Here is a 12891-nt window from a genome sequence, read left to right as displayed (position 1 = left end):
TTCAATTTTCAAATTTTAGTGGCAGGGCAGGGCACTCAGTGACTAAGCATAGTGACCAGGAAAATCCAGAAAGTCCTCCCCAAGAGGCTCAAATATAGAATTTTAATGCAATGTTTGGCTCCAAAACACAAGAACTGTCTCTGGTACTTCAGTCACCAGACGTCAGGTCAATTGGTGATGCCAGTAGTGATCAAACCAAACTACTTATGATATTAACAACTTGTTGCACAACGGAAAAAAAATCCATCCACATTTGTTTGACACAAATCAAACAGTTGAGCATTGCAGTTTGGTGAAAAGGCTGTTGAATGGTATGCCATGTCACTTTTCTACTTTTTTCGTTTTTATACATTTTATTGAGCAGAGCAGAGGACAATAAAAAGAATACAGAAAAATACATTTGTACCAAAAACACTACAGGGATCATTATAACATTAGAGCGAAATCAAGTAAAATCCAGTAATTCATAACATTCAGCAATAATCATTAATATATATTTTTTGGTGCCTGTAAAAAAGAAGTACATTAAACAGCAAGACCCACAAACTGAAAGCATTAATTTACTAATCACAGTTTAGCAGTTTCAATAGTTAAAATTCAGATAGTGCAAAACATGACGTATTCCAATCGAACCTATTTATGCATGATCCCACCACAGGAAAGAGTAATACCCTGCCTGGCCTAGACTATGCTCTTAATAAACTGTCATGAGCTAAAGTGCTCAAGTGCTAAAGTGCAGAGATTTTTAAAGTGCTATAGTGCTATGCACTATGTGCTAAAGTGCTGCTAATTCGGTAAATTGTATTACTTTCTATACCTCATACCTCTTGTATTCTTAATATATTACCTTGTAAATTGCTATGTGGTAGTGGCAGACTCGCTAAAAGAAAAATATTTCCAATTCTTCATAAATTTTAGCGATGACCCTACTCTTTTGGCATAAGCCTCTTCAAAATTTTTCGTCCGTCATTTTATTTACCCATTTAAAATAAGATGGTACCTCCTCTGACCTCCAGTTTTGAAGGATTAGAGAACGAGCAACTAAAGTGCAGATTGCAATATAAGTTTCTTCAGCACTGGGCAAATCCTTTCTCTTTGTTGAGATGCCAAACAAGGCGATTTCGGCTTCAGGTTCAATTACCTTGTTTATGGCCTGACTTATTGAAGAAAAGATCTTACACCAAAAATCTTGTAGCTTCGGGCATGTATAAAAGATATGCAGCCAATCACCCCACTCATGCTGCTGACATCTAAAACAATTATTTTCTACTCCCGAAAAACGTTTACTTAATGCTTTGGGAGTAAGGTAAGCCAGCCAACGGGATAAAAATGACATCCTTTTAAAATTGGCCGCTCTGAGAGACTTACTTCCTACTTCGGTGATTCTCTCTCACTTCTGCCTCGAAAAGGAGCAATTGGTTTCCTGAGCTATTTTTGCCAAGATTCCATCAACTAAAGGAGAAACTTCACCCTTTCTGAGAAATTTATACCAGTTCCCTAGTCCTGCTAATTTCACTTTATAAAGGGCAGTAGCCAGGGGCATTACCCCTGCCGACAAGTTATACTTATGTATAAAGTTTATAATTTGAATAAATTCCAGAAACCCCGTTTTTAATTTATTATCGGACCTAGCCAGAACCTCTTGCCAAGTAGTAAGCTTCCCTGAAATAAAAAAAGTACCTAGATTCCCGAAACCTGCATCCATCCATTTTTGGAGTTTACTCGAATGAATTTGAAGCCCCAAGCTCTTACACTCCTCTATTTTCAAAAAGTGCAAGCCACCACCCACTTCCTGTTTAAAGAGAGACTGTAATCTGTATGAAAAATCTCAAATAGTCTTATACCTAGTTTTCTTTGGTAATTTAGCTGTTTTTAAAAATATTGGAACTTGCGAGCCTACCTCGCGCACCATTTTTTCATAAAAAAACATATCAAGCTGTCTGTTAGGCTCCAATAAGCGTGCTGTAAGATCCATAATTGCTGCCACATAATATATGTACGTATATTCGGTAGAGGTAGGCCGCCTTGTAAAGTTTTTAACAACAATGGAGGAGTACCCCCTAGATGCAAAATATACAGTGCAGGAATTTCCTCTGTATCTAGAGCATAAGGCTCAGGTTAGCAATAAGTGCCCCAACCCTTAACCGGACAATAGTTGTCCTTTTGAGAAGACCCCTCACTCACCAACCTGGTTGGTGACATGCTTCATCATTGGGGTCCCACCCCATAGGCCGAGTGCCCATAGGGTGTGCTGCGACACCTGGTTACAGTGGAGCGGGTTCTTTTGTTTTTTTTATATGTGAAAAAAATAACAGTGAAAAGTGTATTAAAAAGGGACAAGACTACTCACAACAAGACTTTATTCTTGAGTGCTTTGTCCCTATTAAAAACATATAGTGTGGCACCAGTGCCTATTTAGGAAGGCTGTGGTGTCTCAAGACGTGTAATAAATCTAAAAATAGCGTAGTATGCTATGTGTGTTAGTTAAAATTTAGGTCTACATGTTTCAACCATTTTCAAAAAAATTCTACTGGTTTTCGTCAGGACTGTGTTTTTTGAGCGGGGTGGTCCGCACACGCTAAGGCGCGTCCAGCCCTCGTTCAAAGTAGAGACCACAAATTATGGTCTTGTGTAAAAGTGTGCTTTTATCCTGGATCAGGAAAAAACCTGTAAGAAAAAACATATATAGGGTTGGGTTTACGTACCGGGAAAGACAAAACAAAGGTACACACTTAATGGATAGGTGCACTGGGTGGATTCACCAGAGCTAAGGTGGTGAAAAAACCTCAGGGTCAGGTCGTACCAGTGGTCTGTCTATATTAGAAGACAGTAGTGCTCAGGCGGTATTTACCGCAGCGTGGATGTGCTGGACTAGACTGACTTGTTCACCAATTGTTGATGTGGTAGACGAACTAGTTCGTATGCTAGTGGTAAAGAGCTGTGAGGGAGAGGAGGTAAGGAAGAGCGATCGCCACCATTCACGCGGCAAACACACAACACGCCAAGGCATAACTGAGGGTGACCGTTCAATATTAGATTGTGCCTGAAAAAGCGGAACGGTTTTGTAAAGAATACAATATATAAAGTGGTAGCATTGCTTACACGTGAAGCGGTAAATTTGTGCTTCATGGGCAGCGAGTGTTCCAAGACGGCAAGTATCCGTCACCTGAAACAATGCGGTAAGCAAAAAGCACAAACGCAATTAAGATTACGCCTCTTGTTTGAAGCGTATGGATCAGGAATGCACGACAAGCATCGTACTTCTGTTCCTATCTCACTTACTTGCGGCTTCTGCTCGTCTATCCTTAAAACCTACTTGGTTTCCACTCTGTACTGCCCCGTGGAGTAATCCAGAGTGAAGACGCCGTAGAGAAGTAAGCGGTTCGCTACTTCCTGGTAGGGCGTGGCTATAGTCAGGTGCTACCCGTGGGCCAATCGGAACGCGGTTTAGGGGCGGGTGTCCGATGACGCATTCGTCTGACGTTTTTGCTGTAGCGGTTGTCAAGGCGACCGCTAGCTGAATGGGACTGGGAAAAAAGACCGTGTCTTTGCAGGTGGAAGGGAAAAACCTTTTGGAGACAGTGCTTTCTTTTTAGAAATGGACCGGGGGTGATCTTAAACAAGTGGAGAGACTATTCAATCCAGGCATAGATTGAATAAAGAGCTAGGCAAGTGGGACTTGAAAATCTCAGTATCCAGATTAGGTGGCAGAAATCTGGGTAACTTTATAGATGTAGTAGACTGTGCAAGAGTCCATATTCTTTCTGGACTTTTTTAGTGTGTCTCTGTTTCCATAAGACCATATAGGAAAACATGGAAATTAACTCATTACAGTGTGCCATGGGATGTTATCGTTCAGACCGGTCATATGTGTTGCAGTCTGTAAACCCATCGCTGCTCCTTTTCGAAAAGGCGTTGGCTTAAGTTTACTCCTGATGTAACTTGCTCAATTATTGTCCATTGGATCTCATCAGGACTGTGCCCCACCGACAGATAGTGTTCGGTTAGTCTGGTATTGGCCTTTTTGCACCTAATGGTGCTCCTGTGCTCACCAAGACGTGTTTTTATTTTTCTGCTAGTCATCCCTACATAGCGTAGGTTGCAGGGGCAAGTTAGTAAATACACCACATTTTCACTATTTGTGTGCCCTCTGATCGTCCAGATTTTGTTTGGCTCCAGTTGTAAGGTTTTGGTATTTTTTGTGAAAGGGCAAACACTGCAATTGCCACACTTATAGTGGCCAGTTACTTTTGGTAGCCCCCAAGCGTTGAGGACTGACTCATTTTCCATCGTAATTTCTCTTGGTCTTGTGTTAACCACTGCATCTCTGATGCTTCTTGCTCATTTATATGAAAACAGGGGTTTTTCCCATCTCAGGTTCCCGGTGTTCAAAATACCCCAGTGTTTTCCTATTATTTTTGTTACATCATTGGATATGGTGTTGTATGTGGTAACACATGTTAGAGGGGTTTCTTCCTCTCTTCTAATTGGATCCTTCAGGAGAATAGCACGCTGTTGATTGTTAGCTCTTTTTTGACTTTTATTCAAGATTCTCTCGGGGTATCCTCGGTTTTTCAATTTGATTGTGAGGTCTTGAGCTTGTTGTTTGTAATTATCCAGATCGCTGCAGTTTCTGCGCAGCCGTAGGTATTGTCCATACGGTAAGTTTTCCCGTAAAGGTCTTGGATGGAAGCTCTCAAATCGGAGTAGGGTGTTTTTTGCAGTAGGTTTGTGATGCGTGACCGTTGACAACTTTCCGTTAGCTTTCATTATGGTGAGATCAAGGAAGACCAAGGAGTCATGATCCTTCACATAGGTGAATTTCAGGTGATCCTCTAATGTGTTGATCCAATTGAAAAATGATACTAGAGTATCCTCACTCCCTTTCCAAATCGTCAGCACGTCGTCTATATATCTTCTCCAGAGTAAGATATTAGAGCTGTAGGGGTTGTGCTGGTTGAGAATGAATTTTTCTTCGAAGCTGTATACATACAGGCCTGCTACACTAGGAGCAAAAGTACTGCCCATAGAAGTGCCGCCCGTCTGGAGAAAGATTTTGTCTTCGTATTGGAAATAATTTCTCGTCAAGGCCAGTCTTGCACACTCCAGGATGAACTCCTTTGGGGTTCTGTGTGTCCATTCTTCTCTATCAAGAGCCTCTTTGAGCACCTCCAGAGTGGCTTCCTGGGGGATGCTCGTATAAAGGCTCTCAATGTCAAAACTTACCAGGATGGTGTCATCATCTATGGTAAGTTGATCCAGGAGTCGCAGTACACTCTTGGTATCCTGCAAATAGGTGCTTGTTTTCTGTACCATGGTTTTAAAGAAGAAATCGCAGAAACAAGATAAAGGTTCAAGGAGTGAGCCAATCCCAGAGACGATAGGTCTGCCAGGCGGTGGTATTATGTTCTTATGCATCTTTGGGAGCGTGTAAAAGTACGGAATCCTACCGTCACTTTTGCATAAAAAATCAGCCTCTTGTTTTGAGAGGTATCCTTCTGCTTCTCCATGTTCCACTAGTGAAACGATCTCGCTTCGAAGGTCGTTTGTGGGATCCATTGGTAGTCTGCGGTAGTTCCTTTCATCCCCGAGTAGTCTAAGACACTCGGTCTGGTACGCTAATTTGTCAAGGATAACTATCCCTCCGCCTTTATCGGCCGGTTTGATGACGATGGTGTCTGAGTTTTTTAAGTTGTCAAGTGCAATTCTCTCCTGTTTGGTAAGGTTAGTGAAAGGTTTTTTTGGGGACGCTTTCTCAACGCCTTGTAAAGTTCCCAGCTGTAATGCACTCAATTTCACCCTTGAAACTTTCTTGCTCCAGACAAAATCCCTGATCATAGATTCAATCTCTCTAAAATAACACGAGTTAATCTTTATTGGAACGTTTAAAAAAAGAAAAACCAGCAGAGGGAGGATCGACATTTTGATAAGTTCGACCCGACCAATCGAAGTTAAAGGCAATAGAGTCCATCTCTCCAATAAAATTCTAATTTTATTTTGCGTTGTTAAATAGTTCAAGCTAAATAGTTGATCGAATTGATTGGAGGCATAAATACCTAGGTATCTGATCGGTTCTTTTTTTAATGCTTGTGATCTTAAATTTGGGGGTAAAAAGTTACAGTCCGAATTCAGTACCAGTACCTCGGTTTTATTCTGGTTAATTTTGTATCCACCAATCAATTCAAACTGGTTAAATTCTTGAAGAATTTTATCAAAATTTAATTTATCGGGATGAAGATATAAGATGATATCGTCTGCTAATAATTTAACTTTCGACATTCCTTCTATGGGTGGCTTGATTTCAGGATTACCGCGTATTCTTATTGCTAGTGGCTTAACGAAAAAGGTAAACAGGATAGGGGACACCGGGCAACCTTGCCTGGAACCATGATTGATGTTAATTGCCCCTATCAAAGTAGCATTGACTACCACCTTTGCCTGCACATCCTGATATATGTTTTTCAACATACTGATTATCTGTGCCGGAAAGCCAAATTTTTGCAAGCCAATAAAAAGTGCCTCCCAATTCACCAGGTCGAACGCTTTTTCAGCGTCGACCATTGAAATTAAAGTTGGAATTATATTGATCGAAACAAAATCTAACGCCTGAATTAAAAACCCGGTATTAGAGGACATAGACCTTCCTGAGACGAAACCTGACTGATCAGAGTAAATTAGTGCCTGGGCAATCGGTGTGAAACGCTGGGCCCATATTTTTATTAGGATCTTAAAATCAGCGTTGAGATGGCTGATCGGTCTATAAGAGTTGACGTCTTTCTCATTTTTACCCTTTTTGACAAAACTAACAATAATAGACTCTTTAAAACTCAAAGGAACCGCTCCTCCCAATCTAACAAAATTAAATAATTTAACCAAGAAAGGGGTTAATTCTTTAACAAAAGTTTTATAGAATTCGATTGGGAGCCCATCTGTACCACACGCTTTTGCCCCGGCAATTAATTTTCTTCTTGAAGTATAACCTCACACAGTCAATCTCCCAAGAGTGCATCGAGCAACATGTGTACTCTTTGCTAATGTGATGTGTGTTACCGGTGTCAAACGCATGCAGTGTCACCCACCTCTTCTTTTGCCCAATGTTTGTGCCTGTTTGCATTTGATGTTAGTACTCCACACACTGCTGTTTCCCTGCTTCGTATTACTTTAGTAGGAATTTGTTTGCATTGACTCCTATTGTTGTATGCACATTTCGCCACCATCTAAATTTAGCTTCGAACACATTATCAGGAGTTTAACCTTTCACAATACATGACCTGCTCTTGCAGCGACTTCTGGCACAAAATCCCATCTCTGTGGAGTATGGGCAAGTGGTCCTCCAGAAAATGTTGCTGTGTGGTTGGCATGTGGGGATATGACAGGAGGGTAGGGACTATCCCTGTTCCACGATCTTGAGCACCCAGTAATCAGACGTGATGCTCCATCTAGGGAGGTGAAAGATGACTAGACATTCAAGCTGGCGATCATGTGCCACCAAGAAAACATGAGTGGTGTTTTTTGGCAGCTCCAGGAGGGGTTGGTTGTAGTTTGGGTAGCCCATTGCACATGGGAGCCTGGACGCTGTCGTCCTGGTCCCGACCTTGAAAGGAGTTGGAGGCCTGTTGCTGCTGAAGCTCATAATGTCTCTGCCTTTGCTGGTAGCCCATACCGAAGCCTCGAAAGGATGCACCGCTGCTGAGGGAACAATCTATTTGTCACCATAGAATAGAGAATGCAAGGGAACAATCTATTTGTCACCATAGAATAGAGAATGCACAGTGGCAATACTTTTTTAAAAAAGATTATTTTTTTAAATGTTATTATACACTTATAAAGCAGGGTAAAACATAGAATGATGATACAACGTGTGCATTAGACTCCCCACAATTACAACACGCATCACATTATTCAGTGCATATTACACCCCTCCAACCATCCCCACCCAAGCAATCTCCTTATTAAATATTGACTGGGTGATAGGTGCAGACTTAATCCTCTAAAATTACATGACCTTTTCCTACTGGGCATTTGCAGGATGTCTCCATAGTCAGTCCAATCTCTCAGTCAATGATCTAATCCAGTTTTTCCACTTCTCTAAGTGGGAGAGGCTCATACCATTCGATCTCCCTGCAATGTCCCTCCTAGTTATTGTTGTTGCTATCTAAGTCAATGCTGGTGTGTAGAGGGTTTTCTTGGAGTTTCGTGGCAGCCGCCACTCTAGGCACCCCAACACACCAACAAGCCCAGAGAACCCCCTTTCTTAAAAGATGCCTGCACCTCACCGCTCCAAATCGTTTGTACCAAATCCCCATCAATCCTCGAACAACAGAGGCACAGCGGCGCTTCAGGTGCTCCTATTCTCCACAGTCTACGTCAAATGAAATAGACACAATGTAGAAACTTAAGTCAGACCACTCTAAACTGGGATGCGATTGCGGACTCACGCGACGTGGCTAAGGCCAAACACTATAAAGTACTAGCAAGAAAACTTGCTGGCCCCTTGCACTGTTCGCTGGGCTTTCAACCAAACCCCATCTTCGGCTATAAGGCCTCACACTAGTCATAGGCGGTCAAAGTCTCCAGGTTCCTCCCCCAGGCTTCCTGCAGAAGCATTAAGGATTCAGGAGCAAAGCTCTGCTAAAAGTTTGTGCTCTAGCAAATCCTTCGTTAGGACCTTTGAACTAAAATATGGGAATTCTGTGAGTTCATAAGGTCTAAGTGCATGTCAGTGCTGCAAGTATCTAAAAAATTGATTTTGATGCAGGTTAAACTCCTCCTTGAGGGGTAGAAAATGATTTCGCCATCACTCCAGGCAGGATAGGCCCGAACTTGGAGATGTTGATCACCTCCCAGCAGGAGAAATCCTGCAGTTCAAAGTACTGCAGCAACCACATCCCTTCCGACAAGGGGATCTCTTTTGTGAGTTTGAGCCTCCAACCCAACGCCTTCATAGTATTGTGCCAAACCTGAGTGGCTGGTGGCAGAACACTCTCCACCTTTCCACCATATAAAAGGTGTGTCAGCTGCTGTACCAGGATTGGCCACTTCTCAGACAAGAACACTGGCTCTATGTCCGGCTTCCACCACCCTTCTTTTAAGATAACTAATTGTGAGGCTCGATGGTATGATTCGGTATCATCCGCCGCAATGCTGACCTCTTAAATGGACTTGAAATATTTATGGAGGGCAATCTTGGGAGTTCCATCTTTCCAGAGAAAACCCTGTTGGATAGAATTTATTTGGAGGAAAAAGCTATGAAGGATCTAGTAATGGACGTTTTACAGCTGATAGAGGAGACATGGCAAGGCTATCATTTAAACAAGCATTTATAATGCAACTGTCTTGCCTTTACAAAAGTTAGAGCTATTGGCATTGTAACTGACAACATTTTTATTTTTGTGTTGGTTTTGAAAACAGATAAATAAATGGCATTGTCATTTACAATGCCAATAGCTTAATCTCCGGCAAATGCAAGACCTACTGCATTTGCACCCACACACACAAACACAGAGAGTCACACACAGACACAGACCCACACACACACACAGAGCCACACACACAGCCACACACAAAAACAGAGCCACATACACACACAGAACTACACACATACACAGCACACACACACAGAGCCACACACACACACAGCCACAGAGCCACACACACACAGAGCCACACACACACAGAGCCACACATATACAGAACCACCCCCCCCACACACAGAGCCACACACAGAGCCACACACACAGAGCCACATGCACACACAGAGCCATACACACACACACAGAGCCACACACACACACACAGAGCCACACACACACACACAATGCCAAACACACACACAGAGCCAAACACACACACACAGAGCCAAACACACACACAGTGTCAACCACACACACAGGGCCACACACACAAACAGAGCCAAACACACACACAGAGCCATACACACACACAGAGCCACACACACACACACACACAGAGCCACACACACACACAGAGCCACACACACACACAGAGCCACACACACACACACAGAGCAACACAGAGGCAAGGGTGGATGGAAGCAAGAAGGGGACACTGGAGGGAGGGGGCAACACAGAGGTTGCCGGGTGGAGAAAAGCAAAGTGGAGTACTGGGGGATCAAACGTTCAAGAGAGCACCAAGGAGTTGGAAAGGAGAAGTACATAGGTGAGAGAGCAAGTAGTCAGGATTAAGCACCCGGAGCATGGTGGAGAAAAGTACTAAAAAGACAGCTGGAAAACCAAACATACTCTGGAGGAGTGCTTAAACAAAAAGAAAAATAATTGTGCATGAAAAGTGAGCAGTGGAAGTACACAAGTAATGCGTCCATGGTCCATGGGAGGCACAAAAATGATGACGAATGAAAGCCCACACGCTCTAACAAATAAGCATTGGTAAATGCATTGGGTTTCGCCTATGTGATTAAAAATAAGCTGCTTTTTGTTGGAAGGTGTAGCTTGCCGAGTAGTTGTACAAAATAAGTTACAGAAAGTTTGAGGAAAGATGAAAACATATAATGAACATGAATGGGCTTTAAGAGACCAATACCTGGACCTCATTCAAAGCCTACCAATGCTCGTACTGCTAAACTATAAACACAGTGAAGCAACTCTCAGACTGGCAAGAAAAAAAAGGAATATATACAATATGCTGAATCCCAGATATTGTGTTGCAATTGCATTATATAACGCTTACTACCCCTGACGAGGCGTGGAAGCGCTTTCATTCTACCCAGAGGTACGTGTAGACTACTGCAAATTCATCAATCTAAAGAAAATATTTCAAAGAATGCTAATCTCGTAAGCCATGCTCTAATCGGTGAGGCTTAAAGATATATGGAGCAATGGAGCAACAAAGCACATCGGTTTCCAAAGGTTTGAGCGGCAGCGGACTCCTTCAAGAAGATTGGGAAGGAGAGAGATGCAGCTGCAACGTCTCTGCCAGGGAGTGGTGCAGAAAAAGGTGCAATTGAACGCTTCGGACCTTCTTGTAAAATAGTATGCATCACCCTGGGCACTACCTAACCAACTATTTTCAGTGCAATTAACACAGCCTCAGCTGACTAATAACGTTTAACCTAACTGGTGCAGGTTAATTTACTAGATTGTGAATGGCTATGATCGTGACTTTAACTCACCATGCACAACACCACAGAAACAAAGTAAATGATGGCTGGGTGCCCAGCACACCACCTGGATGGTACACAAACACTGTAATGCTTTGAGGTGCCGTGAGCGTGCAGAGAGTAAGGTGCTTGGCAATCTGGACCTTTAGTGGTCTAAGCTAAATCGTTACTAAATGTTAATTTCTGTTTTTCTAATTTACATTAACATGGTTATTTTGAGGTTACGCGCTGCAAGCAGTTAGCTTTTGGGATCAGCACCAAAAGTACGTGCCGCTTCGTGGGATTTCTTACATGTAGGAATAAAGTTTCTTCAATCAATCATCTTGCCTACGCTCACCATTCATTCATCTTGTTACACAGACACTGTTCAGAGAACCTCCACTGCCTTAATTTGAAGGAGGGGAAACCTAAACTTCTTATCTATGCTACATTTAAAATACGGGCACTTCCTAAAAGCAGACAAGTACACTGGATAGTGAATAGTATTACTATTACTCCTTAAAGCATTGCTCTAAACACACACCCTACACGGTACAGCAGGCAAGATTGTCAGAACTAGACTTAGAGGTAGATAGTCAGCGGTATATAAATAGTAGAATACAATTTGACAGCCGTGGCGCTAGTAACTCAAAGGTCACCCTTCTAATGGAGTTTGTCAAATTGGATCACATCGAAAGCTGGTCACCACGAATGTTCTGTAACAACCCACCCAGATCCCACTATTCCAGTTACAAAGCTCCCCTGGTGCGGAGCCTCAAAGCCTGTGACCATCTCCGACCTCCGCTCAGCAGCAAGCTGAAGAGAACAGCACCAGCTGCCGCCATGCCTGTCGCCGCACAGCCTGTCGGTCAACCTTGTCCGACCTATCAGATAACTGCGCAGACAAACCATTGGATAAAGTGGACCCACGGAGCGTAAATATCGCATTAGTCCTAGAGGACGTATGTTTTCAGCTATTTAAGGAGAAATGCAATCATTTATGTAATGCATTTTCAAAAGAAACGAATAGATACAATTGTGAAAGCCAATGGTTTAAGGTTAATATAAGAAATAAATTACTTCTGCAAAAACTGTGTCAATAATGATTAAAATTCACATTATGTGCACTTTATTTAATTAGCAACGTTACAATGAAATGATCAAATGTATTTTTATTAGTTTCAGCTGCATGGCACAATATAACAATTAGACAAGCATAGTAATGTAGGTTAGCTCTTATCTCCCTCCCCGCTCGTGCTGTGAACGCCTTTTCTCTGGGAGAGTGCTCTGTGTCCATGCAAGCAAAGGTATAGGCGATTCTCTTGAGCAATGCAATCATTATCTCGCGTACTTGAACTTCCCTGCCTACCCACCCTAACCCCAACGGCCTCCCTCCCAAACTACCCCGCCCCTTGCCCCCCCTTTCCGGTGTGCTCCGCTTCCTTGCTACGTTACTCTCTATGTGTTCGGCATCGGGTGTCACTGTTTCAGCCCTCTGGTTGCTTGTGAAATTCATCCATCAGTCGGAGAACCCTGAGATATTTTGGGCATGTCAGCTCATTGAATTCCTGTGTGAGCAGTGAGATTAGCGGCTGTCATGTTTCCCTATAGGAATCTGTAGTTGGCGTGAGGGATGCTTGTATCCTTTCCATGCCCATCACGTACCACAATCGGTGAAGCCACCCCGTGTGCGTGGGTTTCCTCAGAGTACCCCATAGGGAAAGGATGTGTTGAGTCGCTGCTCCCATTGCCAAACCCATTTGTTTCCCCCTTAC

This window comes from Lissotriton vulgaris, chromosome 12 (genome assembly GCF_964263255.1).
Source record: "Lissotriton vulgaris chromosome 12, aLisVul1.2, whole genome shotgun sequence".
NCBI classification, from domain to species: domain Eukaryota; kingdom Metazoa; phylum Chordata; class Amphibia; order Caudata; family Salamandridae; genus Lissotriton; species Lissotriton vulgaris.
Note: the sequence above shows the minus strand (reverse complement) of the source record.